This window comes from Arachis stenosperma, chromosome 2 (assembly GCF_014773155.1).
Source record: "Arachis stenosperma cultivar V10309 chromosome 2, arast.V10309.gnm1.PFL2, whole genome shotgun sequence".
Taxonomy (NCBI): domain Eukaryota; kingdom Viridiplantae; phylum Streptophyta; class Magnoliopsida; order Fabales; family Fabaceae; genus Arachis; species Arachis stenosperma.
The window spans coordinates 93,239,523-93,258,753 of NC_080378.1; the positions used below are offsets into that span (position 1 = coordinate 93,239,523).

At 39.0% G+C, this 19,231-nt stretch overlaps 1 non-coding gene across 1 annotated transcript; it reads right to left on the reverse strand.

Moving 5' to 3' along the window:
* Nucleotides 1-581: 581 nt before the first annotated feature.
* Nucleotides 582-685, reverse strand: LOC130963926 (small nucleolar RNA R71). The gene has a single exon (XR_009080042.1). It is a non-coding gene; the product is annotated as a small nucleolar RNA R71 (small nucleolar RNA).
* Between the last annotated feature and the right edge of the window lie 18,546 nt (nucleotides 686-19,231).

Here is a 19,231-nt window from a genome sequence, read left to right on the forward strand (position 1 = left end):
AGATATAGAGGATTCCTCTTCCTTTTTTTTCTCTTCTCTTTCATATGAGCAGGAATAAGAAAAAAGGCACTCTTGTTGAAGCTGATCCTGAACCTGAAAGGACTCTGAAGAGGAAACTAAGAGAAGCTAAATTACAACAATCCAGAGGCAACCTTTTTGAAATTTTCGAACAAGAGAAGGAGATGGCAGCCGAACCCAACAACAATAATGTAAGGAGGATGCTTGGTGATTTAACTAAACCAACGTCCAAGTTTGATGGAAGAAGCATCTCAATTCCTGCCATTGGAGAAAACAATTTTGAGCTAAAACCTCAATTAGTTGCTTTGATGCAACAAAACTGCAAGTTTCATGGACTTCCATCTGAAGATCCTTATCAGTTTTTAACTGAGTTCTTGCATATTTGTGAGACTGTTAAGACGAATGGAGTAGATCCTGAAGTCTACAGGCTCATGCTTTTCCCTTTTGCTGTAAGAGACAGAGCTAGAACATGGTTGGACTCACAACCTAAAGATAGCCTGGACTCCTGGGATAAGCTGGTCACAGCCTTCTTGGATAAATTCTTTCCTCCTCAAAAGCTGAGCAAGCTTAGAGTGGATGTTCAGACCTTCAAACAAAAAGATGGTGAATCCCTCTATGAAGCTTGGGAAAGATACAAGCAGATGATCAAAAAGTGTCCTTCTGACATGTTTTCAGAATGGACCATATTAGATATATTCTATTATGGTCTATCTGAGTTTTCCAAAATGTCATTGGACCATTCTGCAGGTGGATCCATTCGCTTAAAGAAAACGCATGCAGAAGCTCAAGAACTTATTGACATGGTTGCAAATAACCAATTCATGTACACTTCTGAGAGGAATTCCGTGAATAATGGGACGCCTCAGAGGAAGGGAGTTCTTGAAATTGATGCTCTGAACGCCATATTGGCTCAGAATAAAGTGTTGACTCAACAAGTCAACATGATCTCTCAAAGTCTGAATGGATGGCAAAATGCATCCAACAGTACTAAAGAGGCAGCTTCTGAAGAAGCTTATGATCCTGGGAACCCTGCAATAGCAGAGGTAAATTACATGGGTGAATCTTATGGGAACACCTATAATTCATCATGGAGAAATCATCCAAATTTCTCATGGAAGGATCAACAAAAGCCTCAACAAGGCTTTAATAATGGTGAAAGAAACAGGCTAAGCAATAATAAGCCTTTTCCATCATCTTCTCAGCAACAGATAGAGTATTCTGAACAGAGCCCCTCTAATTTAGCAAATTTAGTCTCTGATCTGTCTAAGGCCACTTTAAGTTTCATGAGTGAAACAAGGTCCTCCATCAAAAATTTGGAGGCACAAGTGGGCCAGCTGAGTAAGAAAGTCATTGAAACTCCTCCCAGTATTCTCCCAAGCAATACAGAAAAGAATCCAAAAGGAGAGTGCAAGGCCATTGATGTAATCAATATGGCCGAACGCACAAGGGAGGAGAAGGACAAAAATCCTAGTGAGGAAGACCTCCTAAGACGTCTCTCAAACAAGAAGGAGTTTCCTATTGAGGACCTAAGGGAATCTGAGGCTCATATAGAGACCATAGAGATTCTACTAAATCTTCTTCTGCCATTCATGAGCTCTGAAGACCATTCTTCCTCAGAAGAGGATGAAGATGTGACTGGAGAGCAAGTTGCTCAATATCTAGGAGCCATCATGAAGCTGAACGCCAAGTTGTTTGGTAATGAGACTTAGAAAGGTGAACCTCCCTTGCTCATTAGTGAACTAGATACATGGGTTCAGAAAACTTTACCTCAAAAGAGACAAGATCTTGGTAAATTCTTAATACCCTGTACCATAGGCACCATGCCCTTTAACAAGGCTCTGTGTGATCTAGGGTCAGGCATAAACCTTATGCCACTCTCTGTAATGGAGAAACTGGGATCATTGAGGTACAGCCTGCCTTATTCTCATTACAATTGGCAGACAAGTCAGTAAGACAAGCTTATGGATTAGTAGAGGACGTGTTAATAAAGGTTGAAGGCCTTTACATCCCTGCTGATTTCATAATCTTAGACACTAGGAAGGAAGAAGATGAATGCATCATCCTTGGAAGACCTTTCCTAGCCACAGCAGAAGCTGTGATTGATGTTAACAGAGGAGAATTAGTCCTTCAATTGAATGGAGACTACCTTGTGTTTAAGGCACAAGGCTCTTCCTCTGCAACCATAGAGAGGAAGCATGAAAAGCTTCTCTCAATACAGAGTCAGACAAATCCCCCACAGTCAAACTCTAGGTTTGGTGTTGGGAGGACTTCATCGTGGTCTGAACTTCTCTAAGGCTCCATGAGAGCCATTGTCAAGCTAGTGACATTAAAGAAGCGCTTGTTGGGAGGGAACCCAATTTTTATTTATCTAATTTTATTTTTTTTATTTTACTGTTATTTTATGTTTTATTAGGTTCATGATCATGTGGATTCACAAAAAAAATACAAAAATTAAAAACAGAATCAAAAACAGCAGAAGAAAAATCACACCCTGGAGGAAGGACTTACTAGCGTTTAAACGCCAGTAAGGAGCATCTGGCTAGCGTTCAACGCCAGAACAGAGCATGGATCTGGCGCTGAACACCAGAAACAAGCAACATCCTGGCGTTTGAACGCCAGGAATATGCCCTGAGGAAAGCTGGCGCTGAACGCTAGTAACAAGCATGGAACTGACATTCAACGCCAGAAACATGCTACACATGGGCGTTGAACGCCCAGAACGTGCACCACTTCGGCGTTTAAATGCCACAATGGTATGCTAAGGCATTTTACATGCCTAATTGGTGCAGGGATGTAAATCCTTGACACCTCAGGATCTGTGGACCCCATAGGATCATCTCAGGATCTGTGGACCCCACAGGATCCCCACCTAACATATTCCCACCTTGCCTCCTAATTAATCCTATAACACACTTTCCCCCTTCACCAATCACCTCAATCTCTCTTCCCAATTCACATCCATCCACTCTTACCCATAAACCCTACCTACCTTCAAAATTCAAAAATCTTTCCCACCCAAACCCACCCTAAAATGGCCGAACCTACCCTCTCTCACTTCCCATATAAACCCCTCCATTCTCCTTAATTTTCACACAATACACACCTCTCTTCTCCTTCTTGGCCGAATACACCTCTCCCCCTCTCCTCCATATTTTCTTCTTCTTCTTCTTCTTCTTTTCTTTCTTTTCTTGCTCGAGGGTGAGCAATATTTTAAGTTTAGTGTGGTAAAAGCATAAGCTTTTTTTTTCCATTACCATTGATGGCACCTAAGGCCGGAGAATCCTCTAGAAAAGGGAAAGGGAAGACAAAAACTTCCACCTCCGAGTCATGGGAGATGGAAAGATTCATCTCCAAAGCCCATCAAGACCACTTCTATGATGTTGTGGCCAAGAAGAAGGTGATCCCTGAGGTCCCTTTCAAGCTCAAGAAAAATGAGTATCCGGAGATCCGACATGAGATCCAAAGAAGAGGTTGGGAAGTTCTAACCAACCCCATTCAACAAGTCAGAATCTTAATGGTTCAAGAGTTCTATGCCAATGCATGGATCACTAGAAACCATGATCAAAGTGTGAACCCGAGTCCAAAGAATTATCTTACAATGGTTCGGGGGAAATACTTAGATTTTAGTCTGGAAAATGTGAGGTTGGCGTTCAACTTACCCATGATGCAAGGAGATGCACACCCCTACACTAGAAGGGTCAACTTTAATCAAAGGTTGGACCAAGTCCTTATGGACATATGTGTGGAAGGAGCTCAATGAAAAAGAGACTCCAAAGGCAAACCGGTTCAACTAAGAAGACTGGACCTCAAGCCTGTGGCTAGAGGATGGTTGGAGTTCATTCAACGCTCCATCATCCCCACTAGCAACCGATCTGAAGTTAGTGTGGATCGGGCTATCATGATTCATAGCATCATGATTGGAGAGGAAGTAGAAGTTCATGAAGTCATCTTCCATGAATTCTACAAAATAGCCGATAAGTCCTCTACTTTGGCAAGGCTAGCTTTTCCTCATCTTATTTGCCATCTATGTTACTCAGCTGGAGTTATCATAGAAGGAGACATCCTCATTGAGGAGGACAAGCCCATCACTAAAAAAAGGATGGAGCAAACAAGAGAGCCCACTCACGGAACCCAAGAGATGCATGAGGAAGCTCATCACCAAGAAATCCCGGAGATGCCTCAAGGGATGCACTTTCCTCCCAACAACTATTGGGAACAACTCAACGCTTCCTTAGAAGATTTGAGTTACAATGTGGATCAATTAAGGGTGGAACATCAAGAGCACTCCATCATTCTCCATGAAATTAGAGAAGATCAAAGGGCAATGAGGGAGGAGCAACAAAGGCAAGGAAGGGACATAGAAGAGCTTAAGGACATCATTGGTCCTTCAAGAAGAAGATGCCACTAAGGTGGATTCATTCCTTGTTCTTATTTTTTTTCTGTTTTTCGGTTTTTATGTTATATGTTTATCTATGTTTTGTGTCTCTACTTCATGATCATTAGTAGTTAGTAACTATGTCTTAAAGTTATAAATAAATTCCATGAATCCTTCACCTCTCTTAAAAGAAAAATGTTTCTAATTCAAAAGAACAAGAGTACATAATTTTCGAATTTATCCTTGAATTTAATTTAATTATATTGATGTGGTGACAATACTTTTTGTTTTCTGAATGAATGATTGAACAGTGCATATTTTTTATCTTGTTGTTTATGAATGTTAAAATTGTTGGCTTTTGGAAGAATGATGAACAAAGAAAAATGTTATTGACAATCTAAAAAATCATGAAATTGATTCTTGAAGCAAGAAAAAGCAGTGAAAAAGCAAAAGCTTGCGAAAAAAAAAATTTAGAAAGAAAAAGAAAAAGCAAGCAGAAAAATCCAATAGCCCTTAAAACCAAAAGGCAAGGGTAAAAAGGATCCAAGGCTTTGAGCATCAATGGATAGGAGGGCCCAAGGAAATAAAATCTAGGCCTAAGCGGCTAAATCAAGCTGTCCCTAACCATGTGCTTGTGGCATGCAGGTCCAAGTGAAAAGCTTGAGACTGAGTGGTTAAAGTCGTGATCCAAAGCAAAAAGAGTGTGCTTAAGAGCTCTGGACACCTCTAACTGGGGACTCTAGCAAAGCTGAGTCACAATCTGAAAAGGTTCACCCAGTCATGTGTTTGTGGCATTTATGTATCCAGTGGTAATACTGGAAAACTAAATGCTTAGGGCCATGACCAAGACTCATAAAAGTAGCTGTGTTCAAGAATCAACAAACTTAAATAGAAGAATCAATAACACTATCTGAAATTCTAAGTTCCTATAGAAGCCAATCATTCTAAACTTCAAAGGAAAAAGGGAGATGCCAAAACTGTTCAGAAGCAAAAAGTTACAAGTCCCGCTCATCTAATTAGAATTAATATTCATTGATATTTTGAGATTTATAGTATGTTCTCTTCTTTTATTATCCAATTTGATTTTCAGTTGCTTGGGGACAAGCAACAATTTAAGTTTGGTGTTGTGATGAGCGGATAATTTATACGCTTTTTGGCATTATTTTTAGGTAGTTTTTAGCATGATCTAGTTACTTTTAGGGATGTTTTCATTAGTTTTTATGCTAAATTCACATTTCTGGACTTTACTATGAGTTTGTGTGTTTTTCTGTGATTTCAGTTATTTTCTAGCTGAAATTGAGGGACCTGAGCAAAACTTTGATAGGAGGTTGACAAAGGACTGCTGATGCTGTTAGAATCTGACCTCCCTGCACTCGAAATGAATTTTCTGGCGCGCTCTCAACGGCGTTGGAAAGTAGACATCCAGAGCTTTCCAGCAATATATAATAGTCCATACTTTATTCGTGATCAGACAACGTAAATTGGTGTTCAACGCCAGTTCCATGCTGCATTCTGGAGTCAAACGCCAGAAACACGTCACGAACCAGAGTTAAATGCCCAAAACACGTTACAACTTGGTGTTCAACTCCAAGAGAAGCCTCAGCTCGTGGATAGATCAAGCTCAGCCCAAGCACACACCAAGTGGGCCCCGAAAGTGGATTTATGCATCAATTACTTACCTCTGTAAACCCTAGTAGCTAGTTTAAGTATAAATAGAACTTTTTACCTTTGTATTATTCATCCTGGATCCTGAATTGTACTTTTTGGATCCTGTGATCACGTTTAGGGGCTGGCCATTCGGCCATGCCTGAACCTTCATTACTTATGTATTTTCAACGGTAGAGTTTCTACACACCATAGATTAAGGGTGTGGAGCTCTGCTGTACCTCAAATTTTTAATGCAATTACTACTATTTTCTATTCAATTCGATTTATTCCTGTTCTAAGATATTCGTTGCACTTCAACTTGATGAATGTGATGATCTGTGACACTCATCATCATTCTCACCTATGAACACGCGTGACTGACAACCACTTCCGTTCTACCTTAGACCGGGCGCATATCTCTTGGATTCCTTAATCAGAATCTTCGTGGTATAAGCTAGAATTGATGGCGGCATTCACGGGAATCCGGAAAGTCTAACCTTGTCTGTGGTATTCCGAGTAGGATTACGGGATTGAATGACTGTGACGAGCTTCAAACTCCTGAAGGTTGGGCGTTAGTGACAGACGCAAAAGAATCACGGGATTCTATTCCAACCTGATTGAGAACCGACAGATGATTAGCCGTGCTGTGACAGAGCATTTGGACCATTTTCACTGAGAGGATGGGATGTAGCCATTGACAACAGTGATGCCCTACATACAGCTTGCCATGGAAAGGAGTAAGAAGGATTGAATGAAAGCAGTAGGAAAACAGAGATTCAACAGGGACAAGCATCTCCATATGCTTATCTGAAATTCCCACCATTAATTTACATAAGTATTTCTATCCTATTTTATTTATCTTTTAATTATCTAATCCAATCACATTTGAATCAGCCTAACTGAGATCTACAAGATGACCATAGATTGCTTCATACCAACAATTTATACCATTTATGCGTGAGGTTTATACCATCTGATTCCTTCTAATGGTACTCAACATTTTTCTTATAGTGAGGTGATAAGTGAAAATTAAAGCTAACAGATACCGACAAGTGGACCGGATCGCAAAGTAATACCACACTGGTAGATATCGTTCCCACGAGGATTAAAAAATTGAGCAATCAAAGGACAGATTAAATACCTAATTAGATTAATAAAACCTGATTGATGATCGAAGAGGGCAAGAGAGTATCTTGCTAAGAACCTTGAAAGTCTTGAACGTTGAATGTTTCGATGCCATGGAGAGTGAAACTGAATGATGAATTGAGAGAAGACAGTGATGATGATAGTCAAGGGCTTTGGAGATGCTTATGCTCTTAGGAAAACCAATCTTGCTTATTTATCTTGAAGTTTGCAAACATCTTTCATGATAAAACCTTTAGTAACTAATTTTTAATTCCTTGGCTCTTCAGTTACTCAAGAATTAATAATTCATCACTTTAATTAATCAAGAGATTAAGTACAAAAACTGATTTTGAATCCAAATAAGTTTTAAACATAGTCAATAGGTTGAATTATATGTCACGTATTCAAGCTAGTCATGTCCAGTTAAATCTTAAAAATACCATAATTTTCAAAAGTTTTTCTAATCCGAATTATATGTCACTTATTCAAAATTAGAGTGATTGAAAATCATGTATGTGTCGCATACTAATTGAACCACTATTCCTAACCAAATTCAAATAGTCATGTTAAACAGTTTTCAAGCTTTGATTCAAATATCAAAATTTTCAATTATAATAAAAGAATCCAAGAAGAATTAGCTTACCTTTCGATCTACTAATCCAAATTAAAAATGACTAACTCAATCATGAAATAGATAAATGCGAAACTTTGAAATAAAATAAATGTAGATTAATTATCCATAGAAAACATAAACAGAAGTAGTTACCCATGAAGAAGTAAGAAAAACCAGAAGAAGAAAAGTAGTCCGAGGACTTGATGCCCTTTTCTGTGAGCTATGCTCACTTATTTATAGCCTAAATTCTAAAATTCAAATTCAAAATTAAACTAATCTTATTTGTCAGAGAGGAAGATAAGATAACTACCCTAATCTTATCTTTTAGAAAGAAAGATAAGCTACTTACTTTCATTTTAAATTCAAAATGAAAACTCAAATCAAATCTGAAACAACCAAATCTCTTATGCTTCTAGAGAGAATCAATAACTAATTGTCTAGATGTTCAAGTCTTTAATGTGATTAAGGCTTTTGATGATGTGGATAATTAAGTTTGGGCCTTGATTTGTTAAATCCAAGAGTTATAATTGCCTTTAAGCTGACTTGGATTGGAGATAACTGGCAAAAGGCCTAGGAACACCTTTCAGGAGGGGTATGTCAGCCAGGCGTGGAGTTGGCATGTAGGATGGATGCCCGGTGGAGGTGATGTTCAAAGGGGGGCCACGGGCGTATAAGGAGCTTGCCGGTCATGTGAAGGAGCCGCTGGGCGTGGAGTTCCATCTGCCTAGCGTTCGTGCTGGGTGTCCTGGCTCCAGGCGTGCGTGTCTTCATTCCCTTTGGGCCACGCTTCTTTGGCCAAACTTCTTGGGCTATGGGTTTTATATTCTTTGTGCTTTTCTTGTGAAAAAACCTTGACTTTTGCTACTTTTTTTAGCCCAAAAAATTCCTAAAAACATAAGAAATTTAATTAAAAACCTAATATATATTAGAAAAAGAATTTAAAAATCGCTTAAGATGACGTGTCATCACAATACCAAACTTAAAACTTTGCTTGTTCTCAAGTAAAAAGATAAATGGAGTTTTGCTTAATGAAAGAAATTTGAAAAGCTTTTAAGATTTGAAATCAAAAAGTGAGATTTATGATAATTATTTGTGATTACACTTGGCTTCTCTTATCCTTCATGAATCTTGCATACTTAGGATTAGAAATTTTCAAAGATTGAAATTCAAATTGCATAATGAGAATTCTTTTTAAATTTATATGACTTGAAGGCAGTTTAATTCTTATTTAAATTAGGGAAAGATTTCTGCGGCTTTTGACTCTAAGGGTTCTATCACACGGTAACTCTTAATGTGCTTTCGACTGGTAATCCCGGTCTAGTTGGCCCAAGATGCCGGGTGATAAAGCACCCCACGGATCTGATTTCCATAGTCTCTCCTTGGCACAATAACCCCACAAGCACATAACTCGGGTTTTATTTTCCTAGATATCAATACTCAGAGCCTCCTTGGACTTCTTGATATTTTGTCTTAAGGCAACTCTTTAAGCAGACTTTCAATCGATAATTCCAATCCAATTAGCCCTAGTTATCGAGTGATAAAGCACCCCTCTAATTTACTAGCCCAAGTCTTTCCTTAAAATAGAAACATCATAGGCACAAAACTGGGCCCCTCATTGGTGCTCAAAGTCTTGGAACTTTTGATTTCTTTGATCTTTCCAAACTTTTTTTTCAACTGCTTCAAGGAATTGATGGTCAGATCCTTATAATATTTCTTTAAATTTCTGTTCTTGAAGATTCTTTTTCTGTTTCCTCAAGATTCAAGCATTTTATATTTCTTCAAATCTAACCACATATATTTAAGCACCTCCATTGTTTGTTTTTTAATTTATTTTATTCAATCTTTTCATCAAGATATCCTTCATAAAAATAGTTACTAGAGGACAAGCATTCAGATTTTAAGTTTAAGATAAGAAAAGATAGAGTATGCTATGTATGGAGGGAAGGAAAATGTAAAAAAAGAGAAAAATAAGGAAACTAAAAACAAAAAAGATGAGAGTAAAGGAGAAAAATAACTAATCATCAGTAGAGAGATTTTATCTTATTATGATCTTACCTAAGTCTATTCAGTTATCATCACTGCTCCTTGTGTCGGTTTCTTATGATCCATGGTGTTACCAACACCAAACTTAAGGGTATACACCAGACTTAGAAATTTATATTAAACTTAAAGATTGACAGAGTAATGGATGTAAATCATGGCCAAAAGCATACATGCATGAAGAGAAGAAGGATGAAATAAAAACCATAATCTAGCGTGATTTTAATTTTTTTTGTTGGAATAAACTTTATATAAAGAAAAGTAAATATGCATGCAAAAGAGGAGGAAGAAAAGGAAGAAGATGATGATGATGACTACGGGCTCGTAAACAAAAGAAACAAAGATAAAAAAGGAAATATTAACCATGGTTAGGTTGTCTCCCAATAAGCACTTCTTTATTGTCATTAGCTTGACGTTAGACTTCTTAGGTTGCGGTTCAGATTATTTCAAAGCACCCCTTAGTGCTGTGTGTCTTAGCCAGCTCTTTGTGGTTTTTCTTCCTCAGATTGTTGGCTGTAATTGCTATTGCTGCTAATACTTCTTCAGATTTCTTCTTTAGTAATGAACCTCTTACTGATGAATCAATTATCGTTCTTGAGGTTTGAGAGACCCCATCATAAAAAAAAAGTTGATTATTAGCCAATCAGATAGGGCATGATATGAGCATCCTTCGAATGGTTTTTTATACCTCTCCCATGCTTCATGGAATGATTCGCTCTCTTTTTGAGAAAAAGAAGCGAGGTCCTTCCTTAATCAAATTACACTTTTATTATCAGCCATCATTCTTTTTCCCTCTTCTTCTTGCATGTGTAAAAGCAAACAAGATCAAATGTATCTTGTGGAATAAGAAAAATTTCAAAAGAAGAAATTTAATCCAACTAAGTGAATACAAAGAAAAAAACAAAACAGGATTTAATTTTAGACAAGAAAAATAAAATAGAAGGGAAGAGAAACTAAAAAGCAAAGAAAAGAACATGGAATAGAATATATATAATAAACTAATAATGTAAACAATTTTTTTTAAAAAAATAAAATAAACGTATGTGAATAAATAGGAAAGGAAACAAAGGATGTGAGAAACAAAAACAAGAACAAAGAAAATAAAAAGGAGAGAAAGAAGAATGTGAAATAGAAAACAAAACAAGAAAGAAAATAAAAGAAAAGGAAAAGAACGTGAAAGAAAAAGAAAAGGAAACAATGAAACTTAAAGAAAAGTACATAAACAAGATCTAAGTTAGGATTTAATCGGAAATTATGTTGTCAATTTCAATTAATCTCCGGTAATGGTGTCAAAAACTTAATGAGAAAAAATTGAAGCTCACGGATACCAGCAAGTGCACCAGATCGAACAAGTAATACTACAGTGAGTGGATATCGTTGTCATGAGGATTAAAGGATTGAGCAATCAAAGGACAGATTAAATACCTAACTAGATTAATAAAAGCTGATTGATGTTCGAAGAGGACGAGAGTATCTTGTTGAGAGCCTTGAAAGTATTGAATGTTGAATATCTGGATGTCACGGACAATGAGCTTGAATGATGAATTGAGAAAAGACAGTGATGTGAGAGTCAATGGCTTTGGAGATGCTTATACTCTTAGAAAAACCAATCTTGTTTATTTTCTTGAAGTTTTCAAAGATATTTCATGACAAAATCTTTAGTAAATGATTTCTAATTCCTTGACTCCTCAGTTTCTCACGCATTAATAAGGCGTCACTTTAATTAATCAAGAGATTAAGTACAAAAACTGATTTTAAATTCAAATAAGATTTAAAAGTAGTCCTTAGGTTGAATTATATGTCACGTATTCAAGCTAGTCCTATCCAGTTAAATCTTAAAAGAAAATATAATTTTCAAAAGTTGTTCTAATCCGAATTATATGTCACTGATTCAAAATTAGAGTGATTGAAAATCATGTATGTGTCGCACAGTTATTGAACCATTATTCCTAGCCGAAATTAAATACTCATGTGAAAGAGTTTTCAAGCTTTGATTCAAATATCAAATTTTCCAATTATAATAAAAGAATTCAAGAAGAATTTGCTTACCTTTCGATCCACTAATCCGAATGAAGAACGAATAACTCAATCATGAAATAGATTAATACAAGACTTCGAAATAAAATAAATATAGATTAATTATCCATAGAAAACATAAACAGAGCTCTTAACCTTTTGACAAAGAATTAGTTACCCATAAAGAAGTAAGAAAAACAAGAAGAAGACAAGTAGTCCGAGGAATTGATGCCCTTTCCTGTGAGCTATGCTCTCTTATTTATAGGCTAAATTCTAGAATTCAAATTCAAAACTAAACTAATCTTATCCGTCGGAGAGGAAGATAAGATAACTACCCTAATCTTATCTTTCAGAAAGAAAGATAAGCTACTCCATTTTAAATTCAAAATGAAAACTCAAATCAAATATAAAATGACCAAATCTCTTATGCTTTTAGATAGAATGAATAACAAATCTTCTAGATCTTCAAGTCTTCTGAATATGATTAAGACTTTCGATGATGTGGATAATTAAGTTTGGGCCTTCATTTGTTGAATCTAAGATTTGAAATTGCCTTTAAGCTGACTTGGATTGGATTGGAGATAATTGGGCAAAAGGCCCAGGAACACCTTCCAAGAAGGGTGTGTCCACCAGGCGTGGATTTGGCGTATAGGATGGATGCCCAACGGAGGTGTTGTTCAAAAGGGGGCCACCGGGCGTACAAGGAGGCCGCCGGGCGCGTGAAAGAGCTACAGGGAGTGGAGTTCTATCCACCTAGCATGCGTGCTGGTGTCCTGGCTCCATGCATGTGTGTCTTCATTCTCCTTGGGCCACGCTTTCTGGGACCATGCTTCTTGGGTGACAAACCCTATTTTGAGGGTTTATCTTGTGCTAATTTCAGGGGTTTTATCAATGATTCCACACACTTTCTATATGAAAATACAAGATTTTGCATTCCTTTCCTAGTTTTGCCCCATGAATGAAAACATGCTTATTTTGCACTAAAATAGATACATTTCTAATCTTCTCTTGATGCCATTCGATGCCGTGACTTGTGTGTTAAGTGGTTCCAGAATATAGGGCAAGGATGGGCCGGAAGAGAGAAGGAGGATGGGAGCAAAGGAAGGGAGCAAGAGAATTAAGCCTTGGAAATCTCAGCATGGGCGCGTGCGCGCACTTGGCGCGTCCGCGTGGATAGACCAACTTGAAGCCAAAGCCAAGAGCCAAGCCACGAGCCGGCTTGAGTAGCAGATAAGCCATGATCTTCATGGGCGCGCACGCGTACATCACGCCTCTGCGCGCATTACAAGATGCCTCGGTGGCGCGCGCGCGTACCTTGCGCGTGCGCGCCGATTTGCGAATATGATTTTTTTAAGAAGTCACGTGACTTAGACGTGGAGGCTGTTAAGAATTCCACTTTTGGGAAATGCTTGGCGGGAAAAGCTTAAGAAGACCAAAGGAGCAAGGGTTAAGGACACTTAGTTCATTTTTTCTAGATTTTAGATATTTTTGGGGGGGATAGTTAGTTACACTTTTGGGAGAAGAGGAGAGAGACTCCAAGCTTTTCACTAGGGTTCATCTTCATCCAATTTCTGAATTTTCAATCACTTTTTGGTGAGATCCATTACAATTCTCACTCCACTTTGCTCATGTCATAGATTTTCTTCTCCAATTTCAAGTAGTAGTTGTAATTGATCAATTCTCATAGATCTAGAATTCAACTTTGTAATTTTGGATTTCATCAATACCTTGAGAATTTGATTTTTATTGTGGCTCTTTGATACTTGTTGTTAGATCCTTGTGTTGCAATACTTTTAATTCCACTTTTCTTATCATTTTACTGTGACTTTCTTTCTTGCTCATTACATGTTTGATGAAATGTCAACACTAGTTATGGAGTAGAAATATCTCACTTGGCATAGGGTTGAACCATTATAAGAAGTTGAATAGTTGTGTCAATTGTTGATTTGAAATTAGGAATTGCTAATTGACTTGGAGTTCACTAAAGCTAGATTCTCATGAGGTGAAGCTAGGACTTGTGACTCAAGTTGATTATCTTCATTTGACTTTCCTCTATACTTAGGGGATAACTAAATGAGGCAAGGCCTAATTGCCATCATCATTGAATAAATTATAAGGATAGGAATTCTAAATGCCAACCCTAAGCCAAGTCTTTTAAAGATTGATTGTTTGTTTCATATTACCTTGCTAAAACCTTCAAAGAACCACAACAAAGCTTTCTAATCAATAAGATGCACACTTTGGCAATTCCAAGGGAGGACGACTCGGGAGACTTGTACTCTCGGATATAGATTGTAGGATTGTTTGGTACGAAATTTAAGTGTCGATTAGACTATACTCACGATCATATTCATCTTTGGATTCTAATTCGGCATGCTAAATTTCGTTTATCAAAATGGCGCCGTTGCCAGGGATCTTGCTTAGTGTGCCATGTTATTGTTTGGATTAAGCGTGTATATATGTACATAGTTGCATTTTATTGTAAATTGTTCAAGTGACTAACCCCTCATCGTTACCATGAATTTCATTTCCCCTTCATTGCATGACGCGTTCACAACCGAATCCGAGCTTAGTCCCTTTTGATCCGGAAATAGAACGAACCTTGTTTCATATTAGACAAGCTCGGAGGCGGCTAAAGTTTGGAAAAGGTGAAGAGGTTTTCACCACCTCAACCACCTTACTAAAAGTGAACATTGAATCGTCACTCAAAGAAGGCGTTAGTCATACTCCCATCAATCTCACTAACAATTCTTCTTTTGTTTTAGGTACTAATACCATGGATGCTCCGAGGAGAGTTACCATCAAGGAAGCGGGTGCACCGGATTATTTCCTTTAACCCCTTCATGTAACTCACCCCAACTTGAATGCAAACTTTGAATTGAAGACCGCTTTGATCAACCTCTTACCTAAGTTTCACGGACTTCCCGCACAAGACCCTATTTGACATCTCAAGGACTTCCATCGCATATGCTCAACTACTAGACGGGAAGGATCCGATGAAGTTGCTATATGGTTGTTTGCTTTCCCTTTCTCTCTTGAGGACAAGGCTAAAGAATGGTTCTACACTCTCTCTAGTGAAGTCACCTCCTATTGGGACCTACTTAGAAGAGGATTCTTGGATAAATTCTTGCCCCCGGAGAAGATGGATAGGCTAAGGAAGGAAATGTCTTATATTGTGCAAGGTGAGACGGAACCACTCTATGAGTATTGGGAACGGTTTCACAAACTACTAGACGCATGCCCTAATCACATGATTAATACTCAAGTATTGCTTGGATACATATGTCAAGGGATGCGAGAGCAAGATAGAACCCTCTTGGACACTTCTAGCAATGGTTCTTTGTCCAAATATAAAACAGCGGAGGAGGCATGGCAACTTATCATTGACTTAGCCGAATCCAATCAACATATGAGGCGAAGAGTCAACCATCCAAGGACCGTGAATGAGGTATCAACTAGTAGTGAAACCACCGCTCTAACTCAATCCTTGAATGAGATGACATCCATCTTGAGGAATCTCCAATTGAACCAACAACAACCACAACAACCTCAATCATACCAACAACACCCTCCACCACCTCAACAACACAACCAACAATTGGTCCCTCAAAAAGTATGTGGCATTTGTTCTTGCTACTCTCACTACACGGATGAGTGCCCAAGCCTTCAAGAAGATAACACCTTGGCGGCCACCCATAATTTCTATGACCGCCCCAATCAAGGGTACTACCAAGGCGGTAATCCTAACCAAGGGCACCCTTATCAAGGAGGAGGCTACAACCAAGGGAGTGGATACCATAATCAAAATTGGAGGGACAATCATCAACAAGGGAATAGGGACAATAACAACAATGGAGGAGGTTAAAGATGGGGCAACAACTCACAAAACTTCTCACAAAATCGGCCATACAACTCACAAAATCAACCATACAACCAACAAAACCCACAAAGAAACTACCAAACATACCAACCACCACATCAAAGACCACCACCCAACCAATCACAAACTCCTCAACTCACATATGCAACCACCCCTTCCAACCAAGATGAAACACTCCGGACCATTATCCAAGGCCAAAAGGAACTACAAAACACACTTGCTTCCGGTCTCACCGGCCTCACCTCTACACTACAAGCTCTTCTTGCATGCATGGATACACCATCAAACCCTCCTTCTCAACCCCCAATGCAAAGTGTCATTCCCTCTCAACCCCAACCAAATCCAAAGGGAGGCATCAATGCCATCACCCTTAGATCCGGAACACAACTAAGAGAGAAGGAAGAAAAGGACTCAAATCCTATCACAAACACCCAAGAGAAAGATGGAATGGATATAGAAGAGATAGTGGAAGAGGAGACACCACAAATCATAGTTGAGGATGAAGCCCAACCAACAAAGGAGACAACCAAGGCCAAGAGAACATTGGAAGAAGAAATTGCTCAACCACTCCCATTTCCAACACTTGCAAAGAAAGCTAGAAAGCGCATGGAACTCGACCCCAAAATGGTAGAAATGTTCAAGAAAGTTGAGGTAACCATCCCCCTCTTTGATGCTATCCATCAAGTTCCTAGATATGCAAAATTTCTCAAAGATCTATGCATGAACAAGGATAGGATTCTTGAATTGGAAACCATCCCATTGGGGAGTTCTATTTCCGCTTTAATGGGAGCATTGCCCGAGAAGTGTGATGATCCGGGCCCTTGTATGGTCACTTGCACCGTTAATGGAGTTCAATCTATAGATTGTATGTGTGACCTAGGAGCATGTGTTAGCATCATGCCGCTCTCCGTCTACCGGGTATTGAAGTTGCCACCACTAAAAAGATCGACGGCAAGATTTGTCCTAGCGGATAAAAGCATAATAACCGTGATGGGTGTTGCGGAAGACGTATTGGTGAATATAAAAGGATTGTTGTTTCTGATTGACTTTTATGTCCTTGAAATGCCATCAAGCGAAACCGAGAGAGCATCATCTATCCTCCTTGGAAGACCGTTTTTGAGAACTTCTAGATTCAAGCTAGATGCCTACTCGGGGACCTACTCATTTGAAATAGATGGGAGAGTTGTGAGTTTTAGCCTAGAAGAAGCAATGAAGCATCCACCGGAGAATCACTCTCTATTCCGGTGTGACCCAATTGATAACATGGTTGCCAAAGTGCACCTTGCAAAGTTAGATGAGAAGTACATGATTGAAGAAGCAAATGAAAGTTCAAGCGAACTAAACACCACACATCATACAAACCATCCGGAAACTCAAACTTCAAAGAATGACAAAAAGATGGAATTGAAGCCACTACCACCTCACTTAAGGTATTCATACCTTGATGAAGCCCAAAAGCTCCCCGTGATAATTGCACAAGAGTTAACTCCTCAACAAGAAGAAAAATTGCTAGATGTATTGAGGAAGAACAAAAAGGCAATTGGATGGAGTTTAGCGGATCTAGTGGGAATAAGCCCACAAGTATGCGAGCACCGCATATTTCTTGAGGAAGGAGCAAGACCGGTCCGACAACCTCAAAGGAGACTTAATCCAACCATTCTTGAGGTAGTAAAGAAAGAAGTCACTAAGCTACTTAAAGCAGACATCATCTATCCTATCTCGGATAGTGAATGGGTAAGCCCGGTCCAAGTAGTGCCCAAGAAATCCGGGGTGACAACAATCAAGAACGAAAGTGGTGAACTTATAGCAACAAGAGTGCAAAATTCTTGGAGAGTATGCATAGACTACCGAAGATTGAATGCGGCCACAAGAAAGGATCACTTTCCACTACCGTTCATTGATCAGATGCTTAATCGATTAGCCGGTAAATCATATTATTATTTTCTTAATGGTTACTCCGGTTACTTCCAAATACACATTGCTCTAGAGGACCAAGAAAAAACCATATTTACTTGCCCCTTTGGAACGTACGCTTACAAGCGTATGCCATTCGGCCTATGCAATGCACCGGCAACGTTTCAAAGATGCATGATGAGCTTATTTGCGGACTTTCTAGAGCAATCCATGGAAGTTTTCATGGACGACTTTAGTGTGTATGGTGATTCATTTGAGCATTGCCTAGGTAACCTTGAAAAAGTCTTAGAGAGATGCACCAAAACAAACCTTGTCTTAAATTTTGAAAAATGTCATTTCATGGTCAAACAAGGCATTGTTTTGGGACACATAGTCTCAAAAGAAGGCATTTCCGTAGATCCGGCAAAAATAAATGTCATATCTAGTTTACCTTACCCCTCCTCCGAGAGGGAAGTCCGTTCTTTTCTTGGACATGCAGGATTCTACCGGAGATTCATCAAAGACTTTAGCAAGGTGGCCTTACCTCTTTCTCGCCTACTACAAAAGGACACGGAATTTGAGCTAAGCAAAGAATGTATGGAAGCATATGACAAACTTAAAGTAGCATTGACACAAGCCCCTATTGTGCGAGGACCAAATTGGACTCAACCATTTGAAATCATGTGTGATGCTTCGAATTACGCGATAGGAGCCGCGTTAGCACAACGCGAGGGTAAGATTCCCTATGTCATAGCTTATGCTTCCAAAACACTAGACGGTGCCCAATCCAACTACACTACTACCGAAAAGGAACTCCTAGCTATTGTTTTTGCTCTGGACAAGTTCCGAGCCTATCTTCTTGGTTCCAAGGTTGTCGTATACTCGGATCACGCGGCACTAAAGTACTTGTTGGCAAAAAAGGAATCGAAACCGAGATTAATTCGTTGGGTGCTTTTGTTACAAGAATTTGACTTGGAGATCAAAGATAGGAGTGGTTCCCAAAACCTAGTGGCGGACCATTTAAGTCGCCTCGAACACACAAAAGGCGACACCACTCCTATCAATGATTCCTTTCCTTTAGATGCTTTGCACGCAATCTCGGAAGTAGCTCCTTGGTATGCCCCAATAGCAAACTATTTGGTTTCACGCACTTTCCCTCCCAATCTCAACAAACACAAAAAGGATAAGCTGAAAAGCGAATCCAAATACTATATTTGGGATGATCCCTATTTGTGGAGGTGTGGAGTGGACCAAATAGTGCGACGGTGCATACCTCAAACCGAATTCCAAGCAATCTTGGACGCTTGCCATGCTTCCGAAGGAGGTGGCCACTACGGCCCCCAAAGAACGGCAAGAAAGGTCCTTGATTGCGGATTTTGGTGGCCAACTCTTCTCAAAGATGCTTCTCTCTATTGCAAATCTTGTCCCCAATGCATTCGGTTTGGAGATATTTCCAAGAAGGACGAAATTCCCCAACAAAATATGCTTTTTTGTGAAATCTTTGACGTATGGGGAATCGACTTCATGGGACCATTTCCAAATTCCAATGGCTTTCTCTACATCTTGTTAGCAGTCGACTATGTATCAAAATGGGTAGAGGCAATCCCCACCCGAACGGATGACG